Below are 16,439 nucleotides of genomic sequence, written 5' to 3'. Positions count from 1 at the left end.
GTCGTCTGCAAACTTGCCAACCCACCCTTCTACCCCTTCATCCAAGTCATTAATAAATATTACGAAAAGTAGAGGTCCCAGAACTGATCCTTGTGGGACACCATCAGTCACAGCCCTTTTATCTGAATGCACCCCCTCCACCACAACCCTCTGCTTTCTACAGGCAAGCCAATTCTGAATCCACACGGCCAAGCCTCCCTGGATCCCATGCCCTCTGACCTTCTGAAGAAGCCTACCATGTGGAACCTTGTCAAATGCCTTACTAAAATTCATGTAGACCACATCTACTGCACTACCCTTGTCAATCTGCCTGGTCACCTCCTCAAAGGATCCTATCAGGCTTGTGAGACATGATCTTCCCTTCACAAAGCCATGCTGGCTGTCCCTAATCAGTCCATGATTCTCTAAATGCTCATAGATCCTATCTCTAAGAATCCTTTCTGTCAGGAACCAGCAACAAAAGAAACACACTGAGCATGATTCAGTGTTAAAAACTATTTTATTAATCACTACTTATGATAATACGTAAAATAGAAGTAAAAATGTTAGTATGTTAGAATTCAAAAATGTTAAACCTTGAACATTAACCCCAAAACTAAACTCTTCGTGTGTGTGTGACAAAGTCCCGAACTCCAAGTTCAGGAATGGTTCTTAAAGTTCAGTTCCGCAAGCCATAAGGTGAAACATGAGCAAGGGCTTCTTCAACAACCACCGTTGTCTGAAGATAAGACGTAGACGTAGAGAAACAAAGAGAGAGTAAATACGAAATCCAAATGTTCCACGATGGAACCCAAACGACACTTAAGTGTTTACACGGTAGTGACTTCCTCACCCCGAAAAGCATCCGAATCGTGGTCGTCCACACACAAATATCTGTTTCCTTCTACAGGTCAGCAACAAAGTGAACTCCACCGGATTACTTCCAACTTCCATACATGGATTTCAGTGGTAGACACAGTTATTGTTTCTCATCCATCGATAGAGAAAACTAGCAGGCTGGTGTCTCTCTCCCTTCTCTCTCTCTTCTTCTCTCTCTTCTTCTTCTGACTTCTTCAACAACGTCATTATGTCCTTTATCTTCTATTGACGTAAGCACGCCACACACACAAATACACACACACACTCTCTATCTTAAAGGGACATTCACTGAGTCCGTAACATTTCCAACAGCTTGCCCACCACAGACGTAAGGCTCACTGGTCTGTAATTTCCTGGACTATCCCTACTACCTTTTTTGAATAAGGGGACAACATTTGCCACCCTCCAATCCTCCAGTACTATTCCTGTGGACAACGAGGACTCAAAGATCCTGGCCAACGGTTCAGCAATCTCCTCCCTTGCCTTGCGGAGCAGCCTGGGGGATATTCCGTCAGGCCCCTGGGAGTTACCTTTCCTAATATTTTCTAACAGCTCTAACGCATCCTCTCTCTTGATATCTACATGCTCTAGAACATTAACTTTACCAACACTGCCCTCAGTGTCATCTAGGCCCCTCTCCTTGGTGAATACTGAAGAGAAGTATTCATTGAGAACCTCACCCACTTCCACAGCTTCCAGGCACATCTTCCCACCTTTGTCTCTAATTGGTCCTACCTTTACTCTCGTGATTCTTCTGCTCTTCACATAAGTGAAAAAAGCCTTGGGATTTTCCTTAACCCTACTCGCCAAGGCCTTTTCATGTCCCCTTCTTGCTCTCCTCAGTCCCTTCTTAAGTTCCTTCCTTGCTACCCTATATTCCTCATGAGCCCTATCTGAAACTTGCTGCCTATACTTTATGTATGCTGCCTTCTTCCTCCTAACTAGTTGTTCCACCTCTCTTGTCACCCATGGTTCCTTCACTCTGCCATTTTTTCTCTGCCTCACTAGTACAAACTTATCCCTAACATCCTGCAAGAGATCCCTGAACAACAACCACATCCCCATAGTACATTTCCCTTCAAAAATGTCATCCCAATTTACTCTTGCAAGTTCTAGTCTTATAGCTTCATAATTTGCCCTTCCCCAATTAAATATCTTCCTGTCCTCTCTGCTCCTATCCTTGTCCATGACAATGCTAAAGGTTAGGGAGCAGTGGTCACTGTCCCCCAAATGCTCACCCACCAAGAGATCTGTCACCTGACCCGGTTCATTACCTAATACTAGATTTAATATGGCATTCCCTCTGGTCGGCCTGTCAACATACTGTGACAGGAATCTGTCCTGGACACACTTAATAAACTCTGCCCCGTCTAAACCTTTGGTACTAAGCTGGTGCCAATCAATATTTGGGAAGTTGAAGTCTTTCATGATAACAACCCCATTATTCTTGCATCTTTCCAAAATCTGCCTCCCAATCTGCTCCTCAGTATTCCTGCTGCTATCTGGGGGCCTATAGAATACTCCCGGTAGAGTAACTGCTCCTTTCTTGTTCCTAACTTCCACCCATACTGACTCTAGAAGGAATCCTTCTACATTATCCACCCTTTCTGCAGCTGTAATAGTATCCTTGACCAGTAACGCCACCCCTCCTCCTCTTCTCCCCCCCCTCCCCATCCCTTTTAAAACACTGAAATCCAGTAATATTCAATATCCATTCCTGCCCTGGTGACAGCCAAGTCTCTGCAAGAGCCACAATATCATAGTTCCATGTACTTATCTAAGCTCTCAGCTCATCACCCTTATTCCTGATACTTCTTGCATTTAAGTAAATGCACTTTAGCCCATCCACCTTTCTACTTTTATACCCTGTACTCTGCTTCTCCTTCCTCAAAGCCTCTCTACGTGTTAGATCTGACTTTTCCCCATCCACTTCTTCCTCTGACCTACCCCTCTGGTTCCCATCCCCCTCACAAACTAATTTAAACCTTCCCGAACTACCCTAGCAAACCTGCCTGCAAGGATATTGGCCCCCCTCGGGTTCAAGGTGTAACCCGTCCTCTCTGTACAGGTCCCACCTTCCCCAGAAGAGATCCCAATGATCCAAAAATGTAAAACCTTCCCTCCTGCACCAACTCCTCAGCCACGCATTCATCCACCATCTCCTCCTGTTCTTACCTTCACTGTCACGCGGCACTGGCAGCAAATGTGGGTTCAGGAAATGTGGGTTCCCTTCTACTGTGGTTCACTGTCACTGTCTCTCACTGTTTCTCAGACTTTTGCTCTCAACTCCCCCGCCATACACAACAGTTCCTCTAGTCCTCACTTTTCACTCTAGTAGCCTCCGCATCCAGCATATTATCCTTCATCATTTCTGTCAGCTGCATTGGGACCCCACTACTATCCACACCTTCCCCTCCCTACCCCTTTCTGCCTTCTGCAGGGATCCCTGGTCTGCTTAGCCCTTCCCACCCACCTCTCCCTGACCCCTGGCACTTTCCCCTACAACTGTTGGAGGTGCAAAACTAGTTCTTATACCTCCTCCCTCACCACCATCCAGGGACCTAAACAGCCCTTCCAGGTGAGACAAGGATTCACATGCACTTCCTCCAAACTCATCTGTTGTGGCTTCCTCTGCATCGGCGAGTTGAAGCACAGACTAACCAATCGATTTGCAGAACACCTGCACTGTCCACAATGGGCATCCTGAGCTCCCAGTTGCACTCCATCTCAACTCCCGTTCCCACACCAGCCTGTCCGTCCTCAGCCTTCTCCAGTCTCAGAGTTAGGCCCAACGCAAACTAGAGGAATAACACCTCATATTGCACACCTGCTCCCCTCCCCTACCTGGCACAACCTGCCTGTCATGTTATACCCCCTCCTCAGTCCACCAATCACTTTGGACTCCTTCCTTACCACTCCCCTTCTCCTCTTAATACTGGGCTATCTCTCCTCTCTGTGCTCAGTCCTGATCAGGGTGTCGACCGAAACGTCGACGATTCCTTTCCTCCCACAGATGCTGCTCAACCCACTGAGTTCCTCCAGCAGATTGTTTGTTGCTCCAGATTTCAGCATCTGCAGTCTCTTGTGTCTCCAACACCTCATGTTCTGCCTGGTTAGTCTATAACCCAAAAGTATGAATATAGAATTTTTCAATTTCAGGTAACCCTTAGCTTACCTACTGTGTTCCCCTCGATCTCTCCTTCCAGTCCACCTCTGGTCCTCCCACTTGTGTCCCTTTTCCCATAACCCCCCTCCCCCCCACTTCAGCCTTCCATCACCCATTTTCATCCCTCTCCCCTTCCCCCTACCCACACATTTTACCCACCGGATCCCCTCCCCCATCTGGTTACCTCTGCCCTTCGCCTCTCCCCTAAAGGTTCCCATTATCACCTTCCTTACTTATCAGATTCCAGCATGTGTGTTCCTGCTATTCAGCCTCCTAGCTGTCTCCATCTTCAGCCTCCCCTTGGCCCACCTGCCTGCATCTGCTTCCTCCTATCATCCACCTGCCTCTGTCTCCTAACTCCACCCCTCCCCTCCACCACTTTGCTCCCTTTGTCCGTCATTTGTCACCCCTCCTCAGTCCATCTATCACCTACTGGTTCCTGTCTCAGCCCCTTCCACTCTTCTCTTTTATACCAGCTGCCTTCCCTCTCCAATTTCAGTCCTAATGTAGGGTTTCGTCTCAAAACATTAACAGTTCCTCCCCCCACCCCCAACAGATGCTGCTCGACCTGCTGAGTTTCTCCAGCAGTTAGTTTTTTGTTGAACTTAAAAGCATGGTTTCTTCACGCAGCTGAGACTGGAATGCATAATGATTTTCATTGTCTGCTGTAACTTTGTGCATCAGTGAAGGTGCCATGATTACCTCCGCCACAGACCAGACAGCTAGATCATAGGCTAATGAGATGCTCTGCCCTTCTGATGATATCCAGTTCAGTATTCCACTAATCTAAGCAAAGCCCAGGCGATGTGGGCTAATATTGTGGCTCATTGATTGGTTGCGAAAGGATCATATTCCTTTAAGCTAACTGCTTATAGTATACGTGCTTTGGCTACAGTGAGTTTAGTCCAAAAAAACAGAGAGCCCAGTCTAATTTTTCAGGTTTGCAGAATGAATGAACTAAACTGTACCATTGAGAATCTGCATTAATAAGCATGGTCAGGCAGACTGTCCCGTTACATCCTCAGGTTAATTTTCTGTACTAGGGTTAGAAATTTGTTACAGGCTGTGTCTTGCTGTGTAAGCACAAAAATGGTTGCAAATCACACCAATTTACGGATGGCCATCATCTCATCAGGGCAAGGTACTGAGACCTTCCCCTAAGTTTGTGAGGTCCATCCCTCAGACAGCATAAAGCAGGAGTGAGCGCTTTGGACATGTTTTAGGATTTTACTGTGAAGCTGGTTCTACACACAGTCTCATTTAAGTTTTAAAGGAGATTTTTAAAATTGGGAAGGGGTTTGATCTGGGGGATATAGCCTCAAGATTTGGGGGAGTAGATTTAGGATGGAGATGAAGAGGAACTGCTTTTCCCAGAGAGTAGTGAATCTGTGGAATTTTCTGCCCAGGGAAGCAGTGGAGGCTACTTCATTAAATATAGTTAAGACACAGTTAGATAGATTTTTGCATAGTAGGGGAATTAAGGGTTATGGGGAAAAGACAGGGAGGTGCAGCTGAGTCCATGGCCAGATCAGCCATGATCTTAATGAATGGCGGAGCAGGCTCGATGGGCTGGTTGGCCTACTCCTGCTCCTACTTCTTATGTTCTTATTGCAGTAGATGAGGGTAAGAAGTGTCCTGAACTAACAACAAAAGGTGGTCATTAGTAAATCTGACTGGGAATATGGGAGAAACTTGCCTATCGAGGGAGAGGGGAGACAAATGGAACTCACTCTGAACGGGGAATGCAATTTATTTCTTCACAGCCAGCCCAATTGACGTGTTAGAGCCTGTCTGGTGTTTATACCTAAAGCAGAAGCCTAAGGTTCTGCTGAGCTGGGCTGAGAGTGGTGGTTCTAATTGGGTGAGTGGGTGACAGAGGGGTCGTTGTCGGAGAGAGGTAGTGGTTTGGCGTGTGGGAGGTTCAGGTGGCATGTTAGTGAATTGATCGGTGACAGTTAAGAGATCATGTTCAAGGTATCAGATCATTTACAGGGGTGAAGTAGCAAATAGATCACAGCTATGATTTATTGGGTAGCATGTTGTGTTGCGGAAACATATTTGCTCAGCTGTGGAAAGAGAAGCAGTTAATGTTTCAGGTCCAGGACCCTTCATCCGAGCAATTAACAAGTCCTGCACCTGAAATGTTAACTGTTCCTCTTTCCACAGATGCTGCCTGACCTGCTGAGTATTTCCGGCATTTTCTGTTTTTACTTCAGATTTCTAGCATCTACAGTTTTTTGACTTCCATCGCACAAATTAGCTGCTCACTCTTTGCCCTGTCTTCATTAAGCCTAGGAGTGGGCAGGTTCGAGTTGAGCTAGATTCATATTTCAAATATTGAGCTTTCTCACCATCACCTGATCCAAAGCCACCTGTTTTTTGACTGGCAGAGGGGTTTTAAAATCTCTGCTTTTCATGGGGGCTGAAAGATTAAGGAGCAAATGCCAACAGACTCTTCCTCTGCCTAGAGAGTCTATAATCAGGAATTAGAGTCTCACAATCAGGGGTGTGCCATTTAGTACTGAGACAAGAAGGACTGTGAATCTTTGGAATTTTATAACGCAAGAGCTGGGATTTAGTCTGACCTGATCACCATGACTCAGTATGCCAGAACTATATTAGCAACAAATTATACAGCTGTGATAGTTTAATCTGATCCCACCTGCTAAATTACTTCATTCAGTCAGAGAAATTCCTTCTGTTCCACCTATGGCCCGCCCCCAACTTTGCTGCTACCCATTCTGACTTTTGTTTTTTCTCTGGTTGGATGAAGATGCTCTCTTCTGAAACATTAACTGTTTCTCTTTCCACAGATGCTGCCTGACCTGCTGAGTTTTTTCAGCATTTTTCACTTTCTATTTTTACATCATGTTGGCTCAGTTTTTCTTGTCTTGCTTGTATGTCTGGCCTACTGGGAAGATCCCACAAGCATACCATTAACAACATGTTATACATACCATGAACCTTAATGTGCTATTAACTGCCACCACCAAGCCATCTCAACTCACGCTGTCACAGACCTTCCCCCTGTTCCACACAGCTTTCCCCTGTCTTCTCTCCTACTTAAACTAACTTGTAGCTCTCTCTTTCCCAGTTCTGATGAAGGACCACAGACCAAAAACTGTTTCTCTTTCCACAGATACTGCCTGTCTTGCTAAGTTTTTCCAGCATTTTATGTCATGGAGACATCTTAAATAATTTTTAGCAGTAATTAGGATCCAAAAGACAGGAGCCTGAAAATTCATAAGCACAGTATTGTACTTCTCAGAACCAGACATCAGAAAATTGAATTTTCCTGGAGTGGATCACAATTGCAATAATTTCTAGGAATTACAGTATTAATCTTGTGCACCTGACACAACTCCTGCCCCTCACCCACATCAAATGACTCATTCCTTGTATGCTGTTATGGAAATTAATTCATGTTGTACTAAAACCTCCCATCATTGCAGGCTACCAGGTCAATCTGGATTTAATAATGATGGGCATCCCACTCAGGTAGATCCTGCCACTTATGACCTCACATTTGAAACAACCCCTTGCCATTCTTCCTTGCAACAGTACCAAGGTATCAGCATCAATCTCAATCCCACTAATTGCTGATTGGTCTAGGCCCCAATTTCATGATTGACCCAGGCTCTAATTCACATCCTCTCAAGCTGCCAGTCTCCAGCCACCAGCACTCCCCAGGCACCTGTTACCACTTGACCACTGGCCCTATCTCATTCCTACCTCCCTGGACCCATCACTGGCTCTGGACACCTTGCGTAAAGCACACTACAGAAGTGGCAGCAGTAGGCCCATGACCAAAACACTCATTGCCAATGACTCTGTAGTGCCCCATTTAGGTGGACAAAAAAATTGTAGCCAATTGAAGATTGTGAGTGGCTGATCCATTACTGTTTCTTTCCATTGATGTATGTCAGTGGCAAATTATTGGTTTGGATATTTTTCCTAATTGAATTAGGTACAAAGTGTTCCAACTTTTGTTCCAAAATCTTTTTTTGACACTATTGATTCTAAAATTCTTTCATATATTTGGCAGAATAAAAACCCAAGGCTAAGTAAGAAATATTTACAAAAACTAAAAAAGGATGGTGGTATGGCCTTGCCTAACTTTAGATTATATTATTGGGCAATCAATATTAGATATTTAATTTTTTTGGATACAAGATTCAGATGTAATTCAACGCCCTAAATGGGTACACCTTGAGTCCCAATCAGTACTTGAATTTTCATTAGTTTCTATTTTAGGAGCTCCACTCCCTTTTGCACTTACCAAATTAAGTAAACATATGATTAACCCAATTGTTAAACATACAATACGAATATGGTTTCAATTTCGTAAACTTTTTTGGATTGAATAAATTTAATCTATCAAGTCCCATTCAATCTAATTTTTCTTTTATCCATCCAGAGTTGACTCAGCTTTTTCCATATGGAAAAGGAAGGGAATAGTACGTTTTCGTGATTTATTCATTGATAACTGTTTTTCATCTTTTGAACAATTGTCTAACAAATACAATTTGCCTAGGTCATACTTTTTTCGATATTTGCAAATTAGAAATTTTTTAAAAGCTACTATACCCTCTTTTCCCACACCTTACAAAACTGAAATTATGGAAAAAATTTTTGGTTTTAATCCTTGTCAGAAGGGCTTGATAGCAATAATTTATGATTTAATTATGAAAATTCGTTCAGAACCACTGGACAAAATTAAGAATGAATGGGAAAGTGAACTCCAGAACCTACAGACTTGGAAGAAAATTCTTCATTTAGTTAATACATCTTCAATGTGTGCCAGACATCCTTTGATACAGTTTAAGGTAGTTCACAGGACCCATATGTCAAAAGATAAGCTAGCTCGTTTTTATCAACATATAAATCCTATATGTGACAGATGTAAATTGAATGTGGCTTCTTTGACACATATATTTTGGTCCTGTCCTCTTTTGGAAAAATATCGGAAAGATATTTTTAACATTATTTCAAATGTATTGAAGATTGATTTACAACCTCATCCAATCACTGCAATTTTTGGTTTACCAAGGATAGAATCTGGCCATCTATCCGCCTCCGCTAACCGTATGATTGCCTTTGTTACATTAATGGCCAAACGATTCATTTTGCTTAAATGGAAGGATCCAATACCCCCTACTGCTTTTCAATGGTTCTCTCAAACTATATCATGTTTAAACTTGGAAAAAATTAGGAGTGGTACTGTTAATCCTTCGCTTAAATTTGAGGAAGTTTGGAGTCCATTTATTCAATATTTTCACATGATATAGATCCCCTTATAATAACCTTTTGTAGTGGTTGCTACCGCGAAATAAAACAAGACGCTAGTCGAAGGATTGTCAAACAAAAACTGGTTTCTTTTCCCACCTTGCGTGGGCCTTTTAGGGGAGACTGTTCCCGCCCAATGCAACTGGCAATGACGTAAGTACTACGTCATCAAGTCTTTCCCGCGCGCGGGTTCTCCCCGTCGCTCAGGAAAGACGAGGCCCGCCGCCATCTTGGGCCTCGTCGCCCCCGCGCCGCGCGACCCCACTGCCGAGCCGGTTCGCCCGACCGGACGGTGAGTTGCTACACAAACCCCCCCCCAGAACCGGCGATACAGTCCCCAAGGTCCGCGGGTTGTGCCAGCCGCCGCTTAGGGGGTCGGACTCTGCGTCGCGGCGTTGAAACCTCAACCGGTTGTTGCAGATCTAAATGGGCTGGTTTGAGGCAGTCCATCGTGAAAACCTGTTCCCTGCCCCCAACATCCAAAATAAAGGTGGATCCATTATTCCTTATGACTCGGAACGGTCCCTCATATGGTCGTTGCAACGGCGCCCGAGGTGTGCCCCTGCGAACGAAAACAAACTTACAGTCTCGTAGTTCTTTGGGCTGGCAGGATGGGTCTTGACCGTGCCGCGAGGTGGGAATCAGGGCCAAGTTGCCAAGCTTCTCGCGCAGTCTTTGTAGGACTGCTGGGGGTTGTTCCCCTTGGTCTCGAAGGTCTGGTATGAAATCCCCTGGGACAACTAGCTGACGAAGCACGGAGGTCTTCTTTGGGGGTAGTGCGTATGCCGAGCAGGACCCAAGGCAGCTCGTCAACCCAGTTAGGACCCTTCAGGCGGGCCATCAAGGCTGATTTCAGATGGCGGTGAAAACGTTCCACCAACCCGTTTGATTGAGGATGGTAGGCCGTGGTGGTGTGCAGCTGTGTCCCTAGCAGGTTCGCTAATGCAGCCCAGAGACTGGAAGTGAATTGGGTGCCTCTGTCTGAAGTAACATGGGCCGGAACACCAAAACGTGAGACCCAAGTTGTGAGCAGCGCCCAGGCGCAGGAATCAGTCGTGATGTCAGTCAGGGGGGTTGCCTCTGGCCACCTCGTGAACCGGTCCACGATGCTAAGGAGGTACCGGGCTCCTCTTGAAACCGGCAGAGGGCCCACGAGGTCGACGTGTATGTGGTCAAACCTCCTACGGGTAGGCTCGAACTGCTGCGGCGGGACTTTGGTGTGTCGTTGGATTTTCGATGTCTGGCAGTGCGGACAAGTCCTGGCCCACTCACTGACCTGTTTGCGCAGGCCATGCCAGACAAACTTGCTGGCGACCAGTCGGACAGTTGATCTGATGGACGGGTGCGCCAACCCATGTACCAAGTCGAAAACGCGTCTCCGCCAGGCTGTAGGGACTATAGGGCGGGGCTGACCTGTCGCGATGTCGCAAAGTAAGGTCTGCTGACCTGGACCAACCAAGAAATCTCGGAGCTGCAGGCCCGAGACTGTGGTTCTGTAGCTGGGCAGCTCGTCGTTGGCTTGCTGTGCGTCAGCTAGGGCCGTGTAGTCGACACCCAAGGACAGGTTGTGGATGGTCGGTCTGGAAAGTGCATCAGTGACAACATTATCCTATCCGGAGACATGTTGGATATCTGTTGTGAATTTGGAAATGTAGGATAAACGTCTCTGCTGATGAGCTGACCAGGGATCGGAGACTTTGGAGAAGGCAAAGAACAAAGGCTTATGATCGGTGAAAGCGGTGAAAGGCCTGCCTTCTAGAAAGTATCGGAAATGCCGGACCGCCAGATACAGCGCTAGAAGTTCCCGATCATAAGCGCTGTATTTCAGTTCGGGTGGTCCAAGGTGCTTGCTGAAAAATGCCAGGGGTTGCCAACGGCTTTCGATTAGCTGTTCCAGTACCCCACCCACCGTGGTGTTGGACGCGTCCACCGTGAGGGCGGTTGGGATGTCTGTCCTAGGGTGTACAAGCATCGTGGCATCTGCCAGGGCGTCTTTGGCCTTAACGAAGGCAGCCACAGCCTCATCATTCCAAGTGAAGTCCTTGCCCTTACCAGCCATCAGCGAGAACAGAGGGCGCATGATACGGGCTGCTGCAGGGATGAACTGATGGTAAAAGTTGACCATCCCAAGGAATTCCTGTAGGCCTTTGACTGTGTCGGGGTGGGCAAAATGGCGGATAGCGTCTACCTTGGTGGGTAGGGGTGTTGCCCCGTCGCTGGTGATCTTGTGGCCGAGGAAATCGATAGAGTCAAGTCCGAATTGGCACTTGGACGGGTTGATCGTGAGGCTGAAATCGCGGAGACAGGAATACAGCTGGCGGAGGTGGGAAAGGTGTTCTTGGTGGTTACGGCTGGCAATCAGTATGTCATCTAAGTAAATGAACACGAAGTCCAGGTCTCGGCCTACCGCGTCCATCAGCCGCTGGAAGGTCTGCGCAGCATTCTTAAGGCCGAACGGCATCCGAAGGAATTCGAACAGGCCGAATGGGGTGATAATCGCAGTTTTGGGGACGTCATCTGGATGGACCGGGATTTGGTGGTATCCCTGAATGAGGGCCACTTTGGAAAAGATGCAGGCCCCGTGTAAGTTCGCTGCGAAGTCCTGGATATGAGGGATGGGAATAGCGGTCCGGGGTGGTGGCGTCATTCAGCCTGCGGTAGTCGCCGCAGGGCCCCCACCCTCCGGTGGCTTTGGGGACCATGTGCAGGGGGGAGGCCCAGGGGCTGTCTGACCTGCGAACAATCCCCAGCTCCTCCATGTGACGGAACTCTTCCTTTGCCAGGCGGAGCTTGTCTGGAGGTAATCGTCGTGCTCGGGCATGAAGGGGTGGCCCTGTAGTAATGATGTGGTGTCATACCCAATGTTTGGGCCTAGAATTTGTAAACGGAGGTGCCAAAATTGATGGGAATTCGGCTAGGAGCTTGGTGAAATCGTCGCCAGAAAGGGAAATGGAGTCCAGGCGCGGGGCTGGTAGGCTGATTTCTCCCAGGGGATAGGTCTGGAAAGTGCTAGAGTGGACTAACTGCTTTCCTCGCAGGTCGACTAACAGGTTGTGGGCCCGAAGGAAATCGGCTCCTAGGAGTGGTCGGGCGACGGTGGCAAGGGTAAAGGTCCAGGTAAAACGGCTGCCGCTGAATTGTAATTGAAGTGTACGGGTACCGAAAGATCGTATTGTTGTACCGTTGGTGGCATTGAGTACAGGACCTGGTGGCCTGTTACGAGTGTTGTGGCCGGTCGGGGGCAAAATACTGACCTCCGCTCCAGTATCAATGAGGAAACGCCATCCAGGTTTCTTGTCCTGAACGAATAGGAGGCTCTGTCGGCAGCCAGCCGCCGTAGCCATCAGCAGCGGCTGGCCCTGGCGTTTCCCTGAAACTTGCAGGGTGGGCGGCATCGACGGGCCTCCGCGCCCCACCTCTGATGGTAGAAACACAGCTGGTCACCCGTATCGTCGTCTGTGTTCCTGGGGTGTGGCTGCTTGGTTGCTGGGACTGGGCGAGGCGGGCGTTGGGCTTGTGGCCTGGTGATTTGGCCAACGGACGAACCGCTCTCGTGTTTGGCCTTCCACAGGACATCTGCCCGGACGGCTACCTCACGGGGGTTGCTGAAGTCGGCATCAGCTAACAACAGGTGGATGTCATCGGGGAGCTGTTCGAGGAAGGCCTGTTCGAACATCAGGCATGGCTTGTGTCCCTCGGCCAATGCCAGCATCTCATTCATTAGGGCGGATGGGGATCTGTCCCCCAGGCCATCCAGATGAAGCAGGCGGGTGGCGCGCTCACGACGGGAGAGGCCGAAGGTCCGGATCAAAAGGTCTTTGAAAGCCGGGTACTTATCTTCCTCCGGAGGCGACTGGATGAAGTCTCCAACCTGAGCAGCTGTCTCCTGGTCCAGAGAGCTAACCACATGGTCGTACTTCGTGGAGTCGGAGGTGATCTGCCAAAGGTGGAATGGCGCTTCGGCCTGGTCAAACCAGACGCTGGGCCGAAGTGTCCAAAAGGTGGGCAGCTTGAGGGCCACTGCGTTGGCTGCTGCGCTGTCGTCCATTTCGCGGGTCCAAAAGCCGTTTGGACCGTCGGGGTCACCAATGTAGCGGTTGCTACCACGGAATAAAACAAGACGCTAGTCAAAGGATTGTCAAACAAGAACTGGTTTCTTTTCCCGCCTTGCGCGGGCCTTTTAAGGGAGACTGTTCCCGCCCAATGCAACCGGCAATGACGTAAGTACTACGTCATCAAGTCTTTCCTGCGTGCGGGTTCTCCCCGTCGCTCGGGAAAGACGAGGCCCGCCGCCATCTTGGGCCTCGTCACTCCGGCGCCGCGTGACCCGACTGCCGAGCCGATTCGCCTGACTGGACGGTGAGTCGCTACACTTTCAATTTAGAGGAACAGAGTTGACGACATAATATTGCTGTGTTTCTATCAAGAAATTTTAGTCCAGTTTTTTTAAAATTTTTTTCTTCTTTAGCTTAGTTTGGTTTGATATATTGTTTATAATTTTTCTTATTGTTTTGGGGTTTTTTCTTTCTTTTATATTTTATAATAAATCTTTTTCTTTTATATTATATTCATTCATTAACAGATCGTTGGATCTACAGATTTTTTTATACTTTATTGTTCTTTATGATTATCCGTCATGATTGTTCTCCTGATCTCTTTGTATTATATGTATAAACATTAATATATTAATCTGTATTAATTTGAAAACTAATAAAAAGATTGAAAAAGAAAAGAAAGAATTAGGTACAAAGTGAAGTAAAAATCAGGAACTCGCTTGTTCCCAGTTGATCTAGGTTAATTAAATATGTCAAAATAAGATTGAATTTGGTTGAACAAATGATGTTCATAGGTTCTGTGGGATTCATGTGTGACTGCTCCACTAATGGCGGAAAGGTTCTTCCATTCTTCTTTTCCTAAATCAGTGAAATGTTCCACATTAGAATGTAATGCAGATGGCATCAAACTGCAATAATTCTTGAGGTGTACTGTGAGGCTGTGCAAAGCCGAGGTACTGTGTATTACCAGAGCAAGTCAGAGATTGGGTATTTCGCAGTTAGTGATTCACCTCCATGCTCTCCAAAGCCTTTCCGCCACCTTGCACATTAGCAGTATGATGGTGTATTCTTCATCTGGATGATTGCAGTTCCAACAACAGTCAAGAAACTTGGCGAAATCAAGGTAGCCTGCTTGATTGGCACAATTGGCACCATCCTGAATTTTCATTCACTACTCTGGGTGAATCATCCACAAAGTGAACTATCGCAAAAAGGCATCTTTAGCAGCAACTCCCTAAACCTGTGATCTCGGCCACCTCCAAGGACTAGGGCAGCAGATATTTGGGAACATCAGCACTCATAGGTTTCCCCTTTAAGTTGCACACCATCCTGATGAAAATAGATTTGTCATTCCTTCACCATCACTTGGTCAAAAGCCTGGAAATTCCTACAGTACCTTCATTGCACGGACTGGTTCAAGGAGGTGGCTCGCCACCAGCTCCTCAAATCCAATAAGGAAAGACATTAAATGTTTGCTTTGCCAAAGACACCCATACCCTGAAAATTTAAAAAAAATATATCTCAGAACTTGAAATTTGAAATTGCAGATTTCTACTTCACCAAATTTCTTGTCATTGGGAAGGTCTCATCTTTCAAATGTCCTCACTCTTTCCAGAAGCCTTCCTAGAGTCCCACCACTGATCTATCGACAATGTAATCCTGTAAGCTCTTTTAATTAAAATAGCTCAGTGGATTCTCGTTGTATGTCATTCTCAAAATCCTAAAGGTATTTCACATGAAAATTAGTCCATTATAGTCACACCCACCCCAAGAGTACAGCAGCAGACAGTTAAATAAATATTCAAGTAAATGCACGATTACAAACTTTGCTCTGTTATCTTGTAGTTATCAAACCGTTAGATAATTTATCCATATCCCTATGCCTTTTTTTAATCTGCTCTGTAATGGGTCCTAAATATTCAGTTTCTTGCAGCCATTGCATGATTCCCATGTTCATTTCCAGAATCCTAATGTACCTGTTGGAGTTAGAATGAACCTCTCAGCTCTTTTCCATAATGATAACAGACTCTCTAGAGTAAAGGAGCACTCTCTGTTTGTGGCTAAGATTGCTAGCGAATCACCAGCAGACATTTAAACAGTGCAGCTTGCAGTTAATCTGCATGTTTAAATGGATCACTCCTTTTGAGTCTCATGCACTGGATCTACTTAACCCAGAAACAAACTAAGTAAGTGCCCTTTTATTGGTCATATAACACTTTGAGATGACATGAATTTCTGAAAGGCCAAATTTAGTACAACTTTCCTTTCCTCTGCAATATTATTGAGAAAGGAAGCATCATTGGCTAAAATATATCATAGGCACTGTTCCCAGATTGCACTTGCTGGAGTATAGAACAACTACCTGAAAGCATTTACTGATGTTTTAGAGTTCCCTGACTCACTACTAAAGAACATTGTTGTACACAAGAGGATTTCTACCTCCACGTGTTGCCTGTTGTAAAGCTCCTCTTGCATGCTGTCAGTATAATCATATAGGACCTGCAAAAATGTAATACTTTGCTTTTTAAAACTCAGAATTTTATGCGGCAATCCAGGAGGTAAACAATTGGTGTCCTCTTTCCCAGTAATTTGATGCAATAATCTGGCCCGTCACTATTGTTTCACTTCACATGATTTTATGATTCGAAGTGTTTCCATTCACACAGACTGGAAAAGGTAATTAAGACACACTGGATCAGCATTGGATACCATACTGAAATTTTCAGATTTTTTTGTGTAAGTTCACAATCAATGTTCTGTGATTGAATTTTATTGACTGTGTGCAGTTGTTACTTTCACTGTGCATGTTGTTGAATGAGATCCACAGTTCTAACTCAATACGGAATTAAAACACAGAAACAAGCCAATTATAAGGTGCCAGTAGTTATGCTTCATGTGAGTCTGCACCCACCCCATCAGCAGATCCTTCATATCTTCTATGAATGGTTAAAAGTGGCTATCTAGTGGTTATTTTCAGTTGTTCACCTCAGTCGAAATCTGTTAAGTAAAGAATAAAAGTTCTGACGAAAGATGGCACAACATGGTGGGCCAAAGGGCCTGTTTTGTGCTGTATG

The sequence above is a fragment of the Pristis pectinata genome, chromosome 7 (genome assembly GCF_009764475.1).
Source record: "Pristis pectinata isolate sPriPec2 chromosome 7, sPriPec2.1.pri, whole genome shotgun sequence".
Classification (NCBI taxonomy): domain Eukaryota; kingdom Metazoa; phylum Chordata; class Chondrichthyes; order Rhinopristiformes; family Pristidae; genus Pristis; species Pristis pectinata.
The sequence above is the reverse complement of the archived record's forward strand: the minus strand, read 5'-3'. Positions refer to the sequence as shown.